General features: G+C 46.2%; 1 long non-coding RNA gene across 1 annotated transcript; it reads right to left on the reverse strand.

Moving 5' to 3' along the window:
- Positions 1 to 313: 313 nt before the first annotated feature.
- LOC135377066 (uncharacterized) lies at positions 314 to 9,318 on the reverse strand. Its single transcript, XR_010417998.1, has 3 exons — positions 9,193 to 9,318; positions 6,940 to 7,003; positions 314 to 361 (listed from the first exon to the last, which is right to left on the reverse strand). It is a non-coding gene; the product is annotated as an uncharacterized LOC135377066 (long non-coding RNA).
- Positions 9,319 to 12,171: the final 2,853 nt, after the last annotated feature.

Here is a 12,171-nt window from a genome sequence, read left to right on the forward strand (position 1 = left end):
CCTTCCACGTTTGCACCGTGTGTGGTATCATAGGTGCGAGAGTATTTGTTCTCCAGCTGTCACAGCCTCTTTATTACCCTTGCGAGCAACACAAACTTCATTCCGGTGCAGTTAGCATAAACCAGGATCTTTTTCTTTGGGCCAAGTAAAATGCAAACAACACCCTGGTGCGACTTCGTCGAAACTTGCATCCCCATTTATCACATCACCATCACCATCACTCTGGCTCGTGAATATCAATCACTCGTATAATGATTAGAAAGCGAACATTTGTGCCTTGCAGCGCCGAATGAAAAACAAAAAAAAAGAACTTACATATAGGGTTCGGGGAGCAGACCGTGGACGTTGGGGGCAGGGACGCCTGTTAGAAAGCGAAGGAAGAAGATTAGGCCGGAGTCACACTGGTTATACACGTGCTCCAAACATGTATGACAACATGTCTTCAAACATGTATGGCGTATGTATAATGCTCGGTCACACTGGACATACAATTCTTGTCTGACAACATCGTTCGATTCAAACGCTTGTAGGATTATACATCGCCTCGAACATGTGTCGTTCAAACATCGGTCGCACTGGTCATACAACTACGGTGGGAGTGGCTTGAACACTGATGTATGGCACCCGTCAGTGTCAGTGCAGCGGACAGTTCAAGCAATTTCAAACAGTTCAAGTAATTCGTCGAAACTGTAGCGCATCGTCTTCATCCTCTGCATTCTCATTGGTATCGTCATCCGCTCGACAACCGCGAGAGCGCGGAATTAAGCCGTCTTTCTCATCCCGACCCTGTCTGTTTAATTTATTTATTTATTAGTTAGTACGAGGACGCCTCTCTAGCTAGATATATGCATGTGTGTCCCTTTAAACCCTTACTGAGTCCCTTACCTACTCATCCCGTTCTTGTCATTATTATTATTCCTTTGGTTAGCGCCCGCACAACTTAAGCGATCGTTACTACGCCGCGCGTTTCCTGCGCAAGCACATATCGCCAACCGTTTCCTCTGTGCGTCACCACAGAATACAGCACGCCACGTAACCCAGGGAGCTCGATATCTTTATTATGTGTCTTCCTCGTTGGAGTCACAGTAACCAACCCAGGAGTTTATATAACTTCCATTCGCGGACATCGCAATATTCAAAATGTACGAAGACGACGAAGACGGGGCTGCACTGGCTGATTTTCGATTGTTTGATGCTCCATGTGCGCAGGCAAAGAGGTCGCTATTTTGAACGTACGTGCAACACAATGTCGCGAACACTGACTTACAACTTACTCGTGCAAAATAACTCACGCGCATCACGATGTCGTTGACTCGTGCGAACGAAAACTGTCGTGGCGAATACGCCCGTTTATACAACTTGTCCATCACCGTTTTTCGGCAGTGCCCGAATACATCGTCGTGTGTTTGACAACATGTTGTCAAACATAGTCAGAGCGCTTGCTTGTATGACGGCACGGTCACACTGGTTATAAACACGTGTTTTAAAACATGTTTTGCCGGTGTTTAAGCAGTGTGACCAGCACTGTATGATCATACATGTTTAATGGATGTTTGTTATACACGTTCGTCATACATGTATGACGGGATGTTGGTGTATAATGTATAATGTATAACCAGTGTGACTTCGGCCCTACGACACCCATTAAACTGAAACACTGGCGTTAAGCATGTGAACATCAGCACTGAAATAGGCACCTTAAACAGGGATACGGAGAGGAAAACACGACACGATGTTTGAATTTGCTTGCTATCCCTCAAGCTAATCGTGTTATTGCGCTTAACCGCAGTAAACTCTTCCATCTTGCGTGTTGTGACCTCAGATCATTGACAACTTTTTATTGGCTGAACTGAATCATTTTCTTGGCCAGGAAGCAAGGCGAACGGCGGTCATACGCGGGACGGACAGCGCAATATAAAACCGAAAGAGCAAAGAAAAAAATTGCAAGACGGTCAATGTAATTATCACTATCCACCCCTCTCCACCTCTAACTATAACTAACTGTTACTAACTACCACTAACCACACAGTTACAACAGCGGCGCAAGCCTTCTTCCTCGAGTTGCCCCTTCACCGCGCTGCCGGAGAGAGAGAGAGAGAGAGGTCTTCCCTCTACCAGTGCGCATGCGCAGCACGCGGGTACAGGAGGAAGAAGGGAGGGGATAGGTTTCTTCCGAGGCTTCACACATCCATCAGACGGTCACGATTTTCGAACTTGGGGGTTCTAATGCTGACACATAAAAAAATAATCGTTGTACTCTCTGGCACACTGTCAAACTAGTACGACATGCGATACCATTGCAGCAGGCGATGGACAGTGCCCGCGTAGCCACCGTGCATGATTTGCGTCCGGCGTAACGGCAAAACCGACCACAGATTGCGATGGGGCCGGTGCCAAAACACGGGTGTCGCCTGCAGTGGCGTTCACTCCCTGTTAAAGTCTGGCGAGTCTAATGGCGCCACGCTTTGTTACGTTCCTCGCTTTTGATCATTGCGTCCGCATGAAGCGATGACGGCTCATGTGCGTACTGTATGCGTGCGCGAGTACTCTTCCGCACGCAGCATACAGTGCGACGCCGCGGCATCCGTGTTCCCGGACGACCGTAGACGACATTTCACTTGGCACGATGTGCGGTGACAGAGCGAGTGCCCCCACTCCAGTTTCTTCGATACTTCGAAGCCGTGGTGCCGCCAAGTAGGAGGGGGAGAGGAACTCTGTCAGACGCCCCTCTCCATCAAATATGACGCGACGCGGCTTCGCGGAGTTCCCGAAAGCGCGTTCAAGAAATGCTACCGCCCCCCATTTGAAGAAAGCACGGTCCTCACTATTGGATGCAGGAGATGACGTCACGGACGAGCTCCCGGGGAAAGAGTCTAAAAGTAATAATTTTTCCTTCTGTTCACTTGTGTGTGTGTGTGTGTGTGTGTGTGTGTGTGTGTGTGAGCCTTTCTAGGACCATATATGACTGGATTATATTTTGTGACGCTGCGAACAGCGGTTTTGGGCGGAGATATTTTAGACTGCGTCACCATGGCGATCTGCAGAAAACAGGAGTACAATACTGGAAGTTTGAATTCAATCAGATCGTCACACGGGTGGGACCAGTACATCTGAGAAACTAACTTTGTTTTAGTTGATTGCCATGCTGAGGGGCCCACTGTTGTCCAACGTACACTAACCCCCCCCCCCCCTGTCTCCCACTCCTTTCTGCTCTCATCTCTTCACAGTTGCTTCACGGCGCTAACAGTGTATCAAAAACTAAATCACAACAAAAGGAAGACTGAGCAACCTTCTGAAGCAATAAAGAGTTCATTGGTGGAGCAATAGGAGGTCAATAAGGGATAATGGTGTAGCAGAAATAAGAAAATGAAAGGGTATACACCGACTTCATAAAACAACACAAACAATTTAATTCAGACGTTTTGTCCCACCCATACGGGAGACATCATCGTAACCCGCCAAGAGCAGAGTGAGGAATACCACAACCAGACGTCTCGTTAAGGTCAGCGTAGACCACGGCAAGTGGGCCATGGTTGACATTGCATACAGTCGTACCTTTCCGAACGTGCCAAGACTCCAAGAATCTGCAGGGGTCCCACCTTTGTTCGCAACCCAAAGTAAGCGCATTCATCTAGTCGAAGGTGTGCCCGGTAGTTCAACAATCATCAGACAGTTCTGTCTTTGACCTTGTTGCGTTTGTGGCTCTTTCTACTTCGCGTTTGTGCTCCTTGAGTCGAGTGCCCCGTTTCCGGCCGGTTTCACCTATGTACCCAAGCAACACGCCAATATTGGTCCAACATTAGACCCATATGGGAATGGGATCAATATTGCCAATATTTCTGTGATAACGGCAACGGGGACTCCGTGTAATAATAAAGCATTATCCGGCTTAATATCCACCGCTGATATTACTTCTCTCTTCTTTTTCCTTGTTGATTTCTACAGATCTCATTGATCCATGTTCCATACAATAAAAAAACAAAAACAAACGAAGAACGGGTGGTACGCCCGTCTTGCTGAAGGACACAAGCAGTTCCACGGAACTGAGAATGCCACAGATGCCTCAAAAGCCTTCATTGGGATCTCAATATTCTATGAACCAAAAATGTCCAACCCGCTCCGAGAGTACAAAAGAGCGAAACACTTTCGTGACGGTGACGGACATACGCCAGAGCAACTCCCACTGCTTGCATCAACTTGAAAGCACCTAACTTTATAGAGGAGCCATCCCTTTCTATCAAACATTGTGTTCCTTACTTGCCTGCCGCACGTTATCATTACAGGAACCAGCGACATTTTAGCTTGTATGAAACGTCCGATCCGACTGTCGCGCATGCGCATTAGATGTAGGACCCGTGATTTCTCTCAAACGACCCGCTCGCTCTCAGTCGGCTCGACCGATTGGCATTGGCATCGCGAAGCAAGATGGCCGCTGCTTCCAGAACGTGGAAAGTTGAGTTGTCGAGTTCTAGTGAACGTTACAATGGGATTGCCACGTATGTTGACTGTTTCGAACAATGTGTATCATCTGCGGGAAGTTGTTGGATGTAACGACGTACTGAATTGGGCATTTCACGCACTTCAACGTCCAATCTTGCCATGCTGCTTGTTCATTTGTGCAACACGAATACGTACCATTTTCTGCATTTTCAGTCAATATGGGGTATACACGGGCAATATGGTGCCCATACTCTCAGGATTTTCCCAATATTGGCTCAAACTGGGCAATATGGGGCCCATATTGCCCAGTTTCAGCAGATATGGGGGAAATCTTGGCGAAACGAGCCCTATATTGGACCTGTATCGCCAATGACCAGCCAATATGGGCCAAATATTGTGTGCTGCTTGGGTAACTGACGTCACAATCATTGCATTTCACTTTGTAGACAACTCCACTTTGGAAATCCGGATCAATGGGATCCTTTGGTGGGGACAGGAGGTCCCGGAGTCTAATATGCGGTTTGAAGGTTATTTGGTCAACCGCGGCCCATTTTCCGAGATCTACGCTGACCTTAAATGAGACGACTGGTTTGGTGCATTCCTCACTCTGCCCTTGACGGACACTGATGATGTCTGCCGTATGGGTGGGACGAAACGTCTGAATTAAATTGTTTTGTGTTGTTTTGTCAAGTCGGTGTATACCCTTCTTATACTCGTGATGAACACCGGCTTTTGGATCATTTTCTTTTCACAAAGAAAGGGTAGGTTAAAGCTACCTTTCTAGCGAATGTTTTTTTCTCAGAGTACATAGCGGTCGTTGAGTATGTTTACTTTTAACCAACAAGCTCTTTTTGTCTGTTGTGTACTTGAAGAAGTTTAGAGTACCTGTGTCTGTGGAGTTTGCAGATGTCTCAAGAAGCGCTTTTTTTAAACTTTATATTTCAGACATCTCTTTCTCCGCTTCAGGAACTATTCTTATCACTGTAGTGCATTGTCGTCTTCGACATGTGAACGGGATTGGTGATGCCACTTTCTTCTCTCTATAGGTAGCCACCAGAAGCACTTATGGTGTTTGAAACGTTTGTGCAGAATTCCCCTGAGAAATAGTTGCTTTTGACAAACTTATTTTCAGAGTTAAACGTAACAAGAATATACTTATAAGTTCTACTCTAGTATCAGGTTTATCAGGTTTAACATAGCTCTAGTTGCTTTAAAAGAAGACTTCACAAATATTCGAAAAAAAAATGGTGAGCATCATACCGAACACGAACCACGCCCTCAACACGGAACACAACATGCATTTTGCGCGAGTAATTAATTCGTAAATGAGGACAATTGCAAACCGAAACCGAAAAGCGAAGACCGGAAAACACAGCTCCGTACTACTGCGGTTGATATCCGGAGGAGGATATGGTGACGTCACCCAGCATTTTCGTCTGCTTCGAAACCATGGAGGAAGCAAACACAAGGAGCGGCTCTTCGCCCCAGACTAGCGTAGCCACTCTCTAGCGGTCGCTCGAGTCAAAATCCCTATTACCTCTTGTCTACCACGTGATACATCTAAAGTTTCGGTTTTGTAAGGCTTTGTTTCTCGCGCTGCTCTCCGTGTGATTTTGCTTTCCGAAGGTAATTTATTGCAAAAATGTGAGCGCCATTGTAGAAACGACGTATAGTAATGTGTTCCTGTCCCGGCTGCGGCTCTCGTTGATCTGAAAGCAGCACTGTCACGGGAACACATTTTGTTCGTAAGCACACGGTAAGTTGTTTTAGTCGCCTGTGTCTGCTCAAGTCATCTTGAATTGTTCGTTTGGGACCTGATACTGCGCCGCAGATTCAGTTCATATCATTTGTTGTTGTAGAAATCTAATAGTGTTCTGAGTACGGCATTCTTTACCGCTTAATCAAGAAGCGTACATACGTTGGAAGTCACCGTTGCCACACGTGATGTTTCCGGTCCCGCGTATTACTTTTGTGTTCTGCACACCGTGACTTGTCTTCTAATAGAACAGTAAACATTCGAACATACAGAAATAAAGTACAAACACGCGTTCAACGTAATCCTGCCATCTCAACTATGACACGACTACAGCTCGCGTCGTCTGCTCTGGTGGTGCCGCCCTGTCTGGAGGGGTCACGTGAGCGGTCACGTGGTAGACAGGAGCATCCCAGAATGCAATGCGAAGCCGGCTACGCTCTTTCCGATGGAACACTGTGGAGGGCCGCTCCTTCTGTTTCCTTCCTCCATGTTCGAAACCTGCATTTTCCCTTGCCGGATGACTGATGATGTCAGCAGCGTGTTGCTTTCACCGCCCTCTCGTTTCACAGAGGCGGAGCGCTCGCTTGGTAATAAATTTGTTTGGATAAAATCTGCGCAGGTTTGGCACGATATATTTCTTACACATGCTCCTAACATCCCAAAGGTTACGGATATACCGCAGCCTGGTGATTTGGTGGCGGAGTCCCAGTTTGACCAATCTTATGACTTTCGTAGGTACATACATGACACAACAGTGACGATGACGAGAAGCAAGGCCAGGCAAAGGAACTTCATGTTCAGCTTCTTCTGTAAGAAGACAGTCACAACAGATGGTATTGTCAGCGCAGCAGATACGCGCAGGGAACAACGTAGACGACAGGAGCTGGAGTGGAGGACGCTAGAGTGGAGCCGCAGGTACCACCAATGACTACCAAATAGCTCCAACCACCTCTCAGTTTTAGATAGATAGATAGATAGACAGACGACATATGTACTACTTGCGACGTACTTGTCTGAAATCTCCTGCCCTTGCTCTAGCTGCCGCCTATCGGCGGTGTCGCGCAGGAGTGAGCTGAAGCATTGTCGCCTCCGACGGGTGGCTGTGTTTCACGGAACCGAACGCGGAGAGATCATCTGTGAAGCTTGGTCCTGACTGATGCGTTTTGACGCACAGGCATCCGTTCCGTTGGCCTGTATCCGTCAGTTGCCATGACAACGAGCTAACCGAGAGCTCGCACGCACGGACGTACAAGAGTCCGCACAGCAGCGCGTTCGACGCAGCAAGGAGACCGATCAGAGGTGCGAAACTGACGCATGCGCAGTTTGTACGGTGTAGGTAAACAGCAATGGCGGCTGACGAAGCAGCTTCGTGTGGTTTTGTGTATTTGGTGCTGCCATGGGCGTTGCAGTGCAATAAACGCTTTGCAGCGAAATAGGGGTGACAAGACGAGGCTAGATTATTAAAAGGCAGTGCAGCGTGAGAACGTGTGTTCTTGTCGCCTTCAATTTCTGCTGCAAGAGTAGCGCCGCCGAGGAATACTGGTCCACAAGAAATCTAGCGAAAGCGTCGCTGAGTGCCACCGTTTCCGGATTTTCTATATCGATGCACCACAGCACGGCAACAAAACACTTCTAAAAAACGTTGTTCAATCGTAGTGCTTTCGTCTGTGCTGTATGCGCATGCACTGAATCAACGTTGGTGCGCTTCGTCGATCTCATGTGTCAACCGACGGACGTAGGTCCGTGGCAGTGAGAACATGTCAACGCATTGATGTGCGTTGGGCGCTCAGGATGCGTGCCAGTGGAACGGATGCCTGTACGTGAAAACGCACCAGTGAGGACCAACCTTGATACTTGAGTGTCGTCCTCAAGCATTGTTTCCTCCATGCCAGCAGACGACGCTCAAGTATCACAGATGGTTTCTGTCGATTGGCGACGTTGTGTGCAAAATGGTCTCCCGTTGGGGATGGGGGGGGGGGGAGACAAGTACGTCGGGAACATGTATGTCGTAATCAGATGTGTGATATGAAACACAAGGACCCACAGCCCGTGCACCGTTCAACCAAGAGTGTTTATGAAATGTCATTATAGCGTGAACACTCTCATTTATGGCAAACAGATCGATTTGTAAGCACGATATTACGGGAGCACTGTTGGAATGATCGCCCGCCAAACATGGCTACGCTTTACGAGCACGTGGGAGCCACCCGGATATCACTTACTCTTTAGCACTACCAAGATACAGGGTATATTTCAAGCAGTTATGTATGTCGAGATTTGGGGAGCCTTCGCGATTTGGGAAAGAGGGGAATGCATGTATCAGTAATGCGACGACTAGGCTGGTCGGTAAGATGACGGAAGCTATAAGGGTTCGTAAACCAACTGTAAAGCGTAAATAAACGTTTCCTTGATAAGTAGTGCTAGGTTGCTGCGGAAAACATAGAGATTGCTATTTTCGATCTAATTCGCGCGAACGCAGTGATGGAATATCGACATTTCTAGCTTTTTCCTTGACGCTAACTGTGCCCTTCTCACGCAAGACTAGCTCGTCTACTTTCACCGGAGACGACAAACTCCACTTAGATACAGGAGGCCTGCTTAATACCTCTTCAAACTTCTTCGTACGCTGGATATAGAAAGCCCTGATGTCGCCCAACCGTGACAACCAATTTCAAACTACAGAATTTCCGTTTCAATCGGTGACAGGCCCATGCGAATGATGGTATTCCGTTTCCGTAGCAACGGTCGCCTAGGGCAAGGTTGTCGTCTGCGAACAGTTAATGACTACGTCACGCTGGGGTCAGGCTTTCTACATCTAGCTGGCGTTACCATAGCCCACGTCGCGAAGTACATCACCTAGGGTAACGGGGCACAACAGGGCGCACCCTCAGCTCACGAAAACAGTAACAAGATATATAGACCGACATTGCTGCCCCTTGAACAGGGTCTAGGGTTGCATAGTGCAATAAAACGAAAGGTTACCACGAGAAGCTTACACGGCGTGTGATGGAGGCTAGGTCACTCGTAGTAGCAGCTTGAATGACTGTACGGCCAATCTTGCAACCTCTTATACCATATTTCGCAAGTACAAGTATGAACCGCTGAACATCGTTTCCGCTTCTTGGAAGGAAGGCCACATAGGTGTCACGAAGACATTTCTATGCAAAGGTGTTTACCAGGAACTGCAGGTGTAATGATGCGTCTACCTGGCTTTTCTTCCCTTGCGTATAGCGTGGTTTTCGTTTGACATACAAAGGTACTGTTCCATCGAAGCTCTGGGGAAATGTTAGGGTAAGAACATCACGATGAGCGTCGCCCATTTGCAGTTTCAGTTCCTTCGACAAATAATGTTATTCATTGCATGCATAAAGAAGCTCCGAAGGTCTAAGGAAGATCGTGACAGTACCCTGGGAAGTTATGCGTGGAAGCGTGATATGACACACGATGGAAGACACGAACGTAGTGATTGGGACATAAGCTTGAATCACTGAAAAAAAAAAAGAAAAAAAGTGGACATGTGAAAGGGAACGGTTGTTAAGTTGAAGATGCGGCAGACACTCGTGAATCTATACGACGAAACAAAACACCGAACAGAAGACGAGAAGAGACCTGCAACATGAATCAACTTTGAACATGTTGAACAGCTGGGAACAGCTGAACAAAGGCGGGCGAGGGCGATGTTCCGACCTTTCCACAACGAGTCGGTGGCTAAAACTATCGCCGCGCATAAAAAAAAAGAAGAAAAATCATACGTAACGGGTGTTTCATGAACCCGCCCCCCCGAATTAATAATTCTGAAATGGGTGGCACAGTCGACGAAATTTTCTCTTCGTAAATATCCTACTGACTCCAGCCGGAAGCCGACCAGTGAGTGGCTCATTCGTAACTTGAACCTGATTTGCATGTGCTCATTAATTAAATAAAAATAAAAAATTGTAAATCTTACCTCGAAGGCTTGTGGCATGTATGCTGTTGTCACCGCAGCACTCAGCGAAAAATATTCCACAAAAGAAGCTGTGTCAGAGGGGCAATCAATGGTGTTGGTCCCAGTCCCCTGGCAAGCGCTCGCAGAATTTCTTTCAACGATACCGTCTGTGAAGCTATGTCAATACGTAGCAATACATAGTACACATACTACATAGTACAATACACAGTAATACATATAATTTTTCGAGGCAACTGATTGATTTAATGGTTGCACGTTTATCGCGCGGAGTACGACAGCTTGACGCTCTTTCGCTCAGCTATGAGGCCCTCACTCGCGTAGCGATCCGGCTGGTTCACACATTGGGATGATGAAAGCCAAGGGGTAGTAGGAAGGCATTTATTCTTTGCGAAAGTGGTGGCACAGCTCTCGCGATATGTTCATCATGAAAACGATGACCCACTTGCGAAATCGGATATGTGACCTGCCAGGCCCCTGCACACCTGCGAACATAAAATAAATTATTATTGCTAGCATATATTATTAGTAGTGATTATTATTCTTATTACGACGATGCACATGATCCTACTCAGTTTTTAACGATCGAGTCAAAGTCAGATTTGGGTTACTGCGTTAATTATGTTATTGCGACTAATTAATATACCATGTAGTTGCATTTGGTTTCTATTTCCTAGCTAAATTATGTGCTTAGTTGTCTTGCTGTTGATTGCCTCCAGGCCCAGCGTCACAAGCCCTTCGGCTTAGGCGGGCCTGCTTTGTACCTTGATTCGAAATGCAAGGAATAAAAATTATTATTAATGTTGTCATTATATGCGTATTTGTACATTTATCCAAGGACATCTACGAAGACGGTGTACCTGTCAGGAAAGAAAAGTATAGGAGTGTCGAAGTGCCAGGCGTCTGTTGCGGCTGTTTCTTATGTTATGTCACACTTGTGTGTGTATCTGGTGGATGAACATGAACTTGAGAGCCGGGTAGCTGTACCATTTATTTGAAAACAATTAATTACTCGAAAAGTTCAATAAATATTGCCGTCGTTTTTTTCTGGAGTGTTTTCTCGCCGAAGGTCACAGTCTATATGTCTTGCATTTTTCTGTGTTTTGTAACAAAACAAGTGCATAACTTCCATGGACTCATACGCGAAAATCATATACCGGCCTGTGGGCAAAGCGACTGTTTGTTTAAGAATTTATGCTTCTAGAGTTGTGATGCACTTTTGGTTGATATCTTCCTGCATGAAAACACGTTTTTCATTACAGTAAGTTTTTACCTTTCGGAACATGGTGACGGGCAGCGCGAAGATGTACTTTTACGCAGAGCGGTAAATGTTGTTATTGCGATTGTAGCGCGTTTCAAAGACATGCAATAGTAAAAAGCTGCTCGTAAAAAAAAAGATACCGATCACCACTGGGAAACTAAAAAACGGGGACAGAACGAGAAGATATGATACAGGCGCATACCATCTGCTGGTCTTCACGTGTTCATATTCCTAGAAAGACCTCTTTGAACTGTACCTGTCTTGAAAAACTCAGTGATGGCCAGTAGTTAGTTTAACTAGTAGTTTAACTACCTGATTGTTGTTAAAAAGTAGTTATCAACTACTTACAGAAATGTAGTGGCAACTACTAGTTAAACTACTATTTCGAGTAGTTAACTGCAGTAGTTCTGTTACTGCAGGCGCCAACTACTTCCGATTGTGCTTCCGACTTTTACCTTGAGCTACTTGTTTGATGAGAACGGAGGTGCAGAGCAATTGTGTCATGCATGTGTACTAAATCTTCAGTTTTATCACTGCTTGTGATTCATATTTAGGTGTCCAAGAACACTATAGACTGGGATCGGTGTTGGTGGACAACGTTAAGTAGTTATAAATGTAGTTAAAATACATCGCAGTAGTTAAAGAAGTAGTTTTAACTACCTCCCCTGAGAAGTAGTTGAACGACTAGTTACACTACACCATCGCGAAATAGTTAGTAGTTACAGTTAAACTACTGTAGAAGTAGTTAGCGGACATCACTGAAAAAAACTG

The sequence above is a fragment of the Ornithodoros turicata genome, chromosome 1 (genome assembly GCF_037126465.1).
Source record: "Ornithodoros turicata isolate Travis chromosome 1, ASM3712646v1, whole genome shotgun sequence".
In the NCBI taxonomy this organism is placed as follows: domain Eukaryota; kingdom Metazoa; phylum Arthropoda; class Arachnida; order Ixodida; family Argasidae; genus Ornithodoros; species Ornithodoros turicata.